Source organism: Hemitrygon akajei, unplaced genomic scaffold (genome assembly GCF_048418815.1).
Source record: "Hemitrygon akajei unplaced genomic scaffold, sHemAka1.3 Scf000049, whole genome shotgun sequence".
NCBI classification, from domain to species: Eukaryota; Metazoa; Chordata; class Chondrichthyes; order Myliobatiformes; family Dasyatidae; genus Hemitrygon; species Hemitrygon akajei.
In genome coordinates, this window is record NW_027331935.1 from 5973964 (window position 1) to 5979564 (window position 5601).

The window sequence follows — 5601 nt, forward strand, 5'->3', positions numbered from 1 at the left end:
GGGACCGTCCGCATTTATTCTGATCCACCTGTTAACATTAACAACCAAATCATTGTAATAGATGATAAATAACACCGGGACTGACCCCAGTCCCAGCGGCACACTAGTCACAGTCAAGAAATCAACCATCCTCTCTCTGCTAATCCGGTGTTGGATCCAAATCAGCAGCTTTAGATTTTCAGCATACAATTTCAGTCCGGATATAATGCTTTGCATTTTATACTATTTCATTCTGACTTCGCGGCAAAGAATAGACCAGTCTGGAACTTGATATATCCAGATTTTAAATTCTCCGTCTGTTCAAACCGAATATTGATGAGTAAATGGTGGTAGAACTGTGGCAGCTCTGACAAATGTCTTTGAAATTAAATAGACTGCACCGGAAGACACAGGTATCCGATAAAGTGGTCAAGTCTTTCACCAGGAGCGGTACATTTCCTCATACCGAACGGCCCATGTGTGTGTGCAGGAAAAGGACGTTTAGTAATCGGTCCACAAACCGCAGCTAATATCGTGTGGGCTCGTAACATTTTTATTATCAAGAGTCCCTGGAATATTGCTCTCGATCTCTTATATGCTTAGAAGAACATTCGTACAGCGTATTTTATTGTCATACAGGTATCAGCTGTTACTTTTTCATCATTCAAATGTTTCCAAATGACCAGAACGATCGAAAGAAAAATTATCCTATCTCCCGCTTCAATAAAGTGTACTCCATTTCACCTGCCAAGCTAATGTCCAGTCCTCAATGTCAGATGCGAATGTGCTTCGTCGATGTTATAAAATAAATCAGTTGAATTTGATTGTCCATGTTGATTGCTCAGGATGATTGTTTATGTTCGAATCGCCATTGATTAGAAAATGTCCCATTTCAGCAGCTGAAGCCAAGTGTCTTGGAAAATTAAATTAGCAATGTTCATATTATCATTTGTTTAAAAGTTAATAGCTTGTAACATCCCTACGGGAGACAATTTTACGGAACAGTGACAAAGTGAGAAAAACACTTTAATGTCAGTATTTGTTTAGCTGGTTGTCTCTTCTGCGGCTGACGTGGTAATCACCCTAATTTCCTCAGTGGAATTACTCTCCCTTGCATATAACTCTGTAAAACCGATTACCAGCCCATAGCAGCAGTTGGAACTTTCCGTAAAACTGAACGCTGCTTCTGACGGAATATGGAATATCCAACGATTTACTACATCGTGGGCATTTTCTATCCTGCAATTGGAGTGATCGGTATCCCAGGTAAGTTACTGGAGCTCATCACTCTATGTAAGATGCCGTCCTCTTGCTTTTGTTTCGCTGCACTGTTCGACCTTTTCCTTAGCACAGCTTCTACCCTTGTCTGAAACCTGTTTCCAGGATTCAGGATTCAAGCATCTGATTTATTTTTTCAGTGTCCATACTTTTTCGATTTGATATTTTTTCCTGTTTTGTCAAATACTTTGGTGCTAATATTGCCAAAGTTTCATAGTTTAATTTTTTCGTCATTCTGAAGTGACAGTGGTCAGTTTTGCAGATCGACAGCTTTTTCAAATGATCGTCCAGTGGAATATCTACACTCTGATCTGTTCTTCCGAAAATCACTAAGTTGTAACTTATACATGGAACTTCATGAATTTCACTACATATAATCCCTTCAGCTCTTTCTCCTCTAGTAATGGAGATGGTGTCGTTTACTGGAGCGATCGAGGGCTCACCAGTACGTGAGTAAGAGATATCAGATGCCCGGCTCTAAACTGTCGGAAAGCCGCCAACCTACCGCCACTCCAGTCCATTATCCGAAGTGCGCCGACGGAGTCCGCATACATTGAATTTCTGCTTTTTAGTTCGAAAAAAAATCATATACTGCTTATCATCGGAAGAATGGTAGGCATTCAGAGAGTTGCAGCCAACAATAATTCCGTATTTATTTTTTCAAATTTCTTGTAGTTAATTTAACGGCGATTGTGATCCTATCTCGGGGAAAATGCGGACTCTCCAAATGCATCACCCGGTACCTGGTTGGAATGGCAACAGCGGATCTGATGATGGTTACAATTTTCGGTTTAGTGGAATGGACCAACAAATTCTACATTTATTTTAGATCCCTGCTCATCACTCCTGTATGCGCCCTGACACTTGTATTTAGAGTTATAATGAGGGACTGTTCTGTTTGGTTTACGGTCAGTTTTACCTTCGATCGTTTCATCGCAATATGTTGTTGTAAGCTGCGGGAACGATACTGCACCGAGAGAACAGCAACGGTGGTTATCGTGATTGTGGTTACAGTGAGCTGCCTCAAATGTGTCCCGTATTACTTTGCCGTTGAACCGTACGTCATCATTGACAACATACCATGGCATTGCGCCTTCACAGCTAAATACGCTACTTCACCCATGTGGAAAGGATACGAATTTCTGGATAGCTTTTTAACACCGTTGCTACCGATCTGTTTAATTCTGGTATTCAATGGGTTAACAGTAAGATATATCACTGCGGCAAATAGAGTCCGCAGAGGGCTTCGGAACAGCAGTGATAATCAGAAGGATGCCGAGGTAGCAAACCGCAGAAAATCGATGATTTTGTTGTTTGCCATATCTGCTAATTTCATATTATTTTGGTTGCCCTATGTAGTTCATTCCTTGACTTGGCAATCGCAAAACTATTCTTTTCAAGACAGATATTTGAGTACCCCGGTATATATACTGCAGCAATTTGGATACATTTTTCAAACTCTGAGTATGTGCACTAACACTTTTATCTATACACTGACACAGAGGAAATTCAGAGAAGAGTTCAAGAATGGAATGAAGTATGTATTTACTTTAAAAGGGCGTCTGTGTAGATAACGTCCAGGTCCAATTGCAATTCAGCGGAGTTTTCAAACAAGACAGTTTAAAAATTATTAGTTATGGTAAAGTAGTCATAAATTCAAACAATCTTGTGGCTGCCATTCCGAAATCCCAAAAACCGGCGGAAGATCGCATACTTCATACAGTTCTAGTAGGAAACTGGGCAAATGGTCAATGAGTTGGAGTAACTGTTACAGTGGGTGTATAAATTCCAAATTATCACTGAGACTTGACAATCACAAGGAGAAGAATGGCTTCTAGACTGACGGTGATTTCAATGTTTCAGAATGGACATTGTCGGGTGAATGAGAGTGAAGGGAGAGCATTTGAACAACAGGGAAAGTACAATAATATCGCAGTTGACTTCGGTTGCTTAACAGTAAACTGGTGATTGTATCTCAAGATACATCTGCAAAGCAGGCGTTTCGAAGGCAAGGGTAACGGGACGGGTTGGGTAATAGAAATGTCTCAGTGGGGTATCAAGCTATAGAAGATCGATTACATTCCCCAGGGCCAAAGTCTTCTGTCACCTCAACCTTGCTAACATCAGCTTTTCACTCTGTGTCTGTGCATTTCAACAGATGTTACCGCTCCAACGTTCGTAATCTGATAAAGTCTTGTGATGAACACTAATTCATATAGGCAGCAGTTAAGAACAGCCCACTATTTATTGGAAATTTCAGAGGCGTGAGGGTTTTGCAGAATATCCACTGTAAAATCTGCATGGAACTATACTACAGTGCATAGAGACACTGACATTTGTCAGTGCTGTATACGCCCAAATGGAGTGGAAAACGAGTCTGTAAATGAAACGGGAGCAAGGGATGTTGCGAATGGCAGCGGTGGAACGCCGCGTGAGCGGTGTGCAATTGGAGGCGGATCAGTAGTGCCAGAAATAGTGGGAGGTGGGGGTGTGCTTCCAACCAAATTAAAATCCCATCCCCACCGACTTTCCTGAAACGGATATTCTTGACTTATGGAACAGAGTTTCAGAATACAGATTACGTTACCAAAATGTCATACGATATCAGAGCAGAATTAGGCCATTTGGCCTATCGAGTCTGCACCACCATTTCATCACGGCTTATCCATTTCTCTTCTCAATCCCATTCTTCAGCATTGTCCCCGCTGCCCTCCATTATCCGTTCATACATTGACCAATCAAGGGACTATCCATATAATCATATAACATAAAACAATTATAGCACGGAAACAGGCCATCTCGGCCCTTCTAGTCCGTGCCGAACGCTTACTCTCACCTGGTCCCGCTGACCCGCACTCAGCTCATAACCCTCCATACCTTTCCTGTCTATATACCTATCCAATTTTACTTTAAATGACAATACCGAACTTGCCTTTACCACTTCTACTGGAAGCTCGTTCCACACAACTACAACTCTCTGAGTAAAGATATTACCCCTCGTGTTACCCTTAAACTTTTAACCCCTAACTCTCAACTCATGTCCTCTTCTTTGAATCTCCCTTACTCTCAATGGAAAAAGCCTATCCACGTCAACTCGATCTATCCCCCTCATTATTTTAAATATTTCTATCAAGTACCCCATCAACATTCTACGCTCCAAAGAATAAAGGCCTACATTGTTCAACCTTTCCCTGATAACTTAAGTGCTGAAACCCAGGTAAGATTCTAGTAACTCCTCTCTGTACTCTCTCTATTTTGTTCACATCTTTCCTATAATTCGGAGAACAGAACTATACACAATACTCCAAATTCGGCCTCAACAAAGCCTTGTACAATTTTAACATTACATCCCAACACTTATACTCAATGCTCTGATTTATAAAGGACAGCATACCAAACGTTTTCTTCACCAACCTATCCACATGATATTCCACCTTCAGGGAATCGCACCATTATTTCTAGATCACTCTGTTCTTCTGCATTCCTCGATGCCCTACCATTTACCATGTATGTCCTATTTTCATTAGTTCTACCAAAATGTAGCACCTCACACTTATCAGCATTAAACTCCAATAAATGAAATTATATTCTATATAATCGCCGTGGTCACTTTGGGGAGATATATGTTTTTGAAGGGGGCACCTGGATTTGAACCAGGGACCTCTTGATCTGCAGTCAAATGCTCTACCATTGAGCTATACCCCCGCATTTTAATGCTGCAGATTGTGGAGGCATTGCCAATAATCTTTCAAGTATTGATAGATTTTGGCGTACCGGATGACTGGAAAATTGGAAACGTTATTCCACCATTTAAGAGGGCCTGTTAGCCAGATATCAGTAGTTGGGAAGTTACTGGAAACGATTGTTAGGGACGAGATTACAGTGTTCCTGCAGGCACATGACAAGATAGGCCAAAGCCTGTATAGTTTTCTGAAAGGAAATTCCTGCCCAACTGGTCTGGGTGCTGGTTACCAGTTGTGTTTCACCGGTGCAGCATTAGTGAGGAGCGGGTAGTGTCGAGGAAACAGAGAGCGTGCAGAGCGACATAGATAGTTTAGGGGAATGGGCAAAGAAGTGGAAAAAGAAAAAACAATGTTGGAAATTGAATAGCCATGCATTTTGGTGGAAGAAACATAAACGTGCAGACTATTATTTGGATGGGGATAGAATTCAAAATACAGAGATCAAATGTACTTGGGAGTCCATGTGCAAGATACCCTAAAGAATAACCTCCAAGTTGAGACGTTTTTGAAGAAGTCGAATGCACTGTTGGCATTAATTTCTCGAGGAATATTTCTCGAGATATATAAGAGCAAGGATGTGACGTTGAGGCTCTATAAGGCC

The 5601-nt window shown here is 41.3% G+C and overlaps 1 non-coding gene across 1 annotated transcript; it reads right to left on the bottom strand.

Annotated features, from left to right (window-relative positions):
* Positions 1–4890: 4890 nt before the first annotated feature.
* Positions 4891–4962, bottom strand: trnac-gca (transfer RNA cysteine (anticodon GCA)). Its single transcript has one exon. It is a non-coding gene; the product is annotated as a tRNA-Cys (tRNA).
* Between the last annotated feature and the right edge of the window lie 639 nt (positions 4963–5601).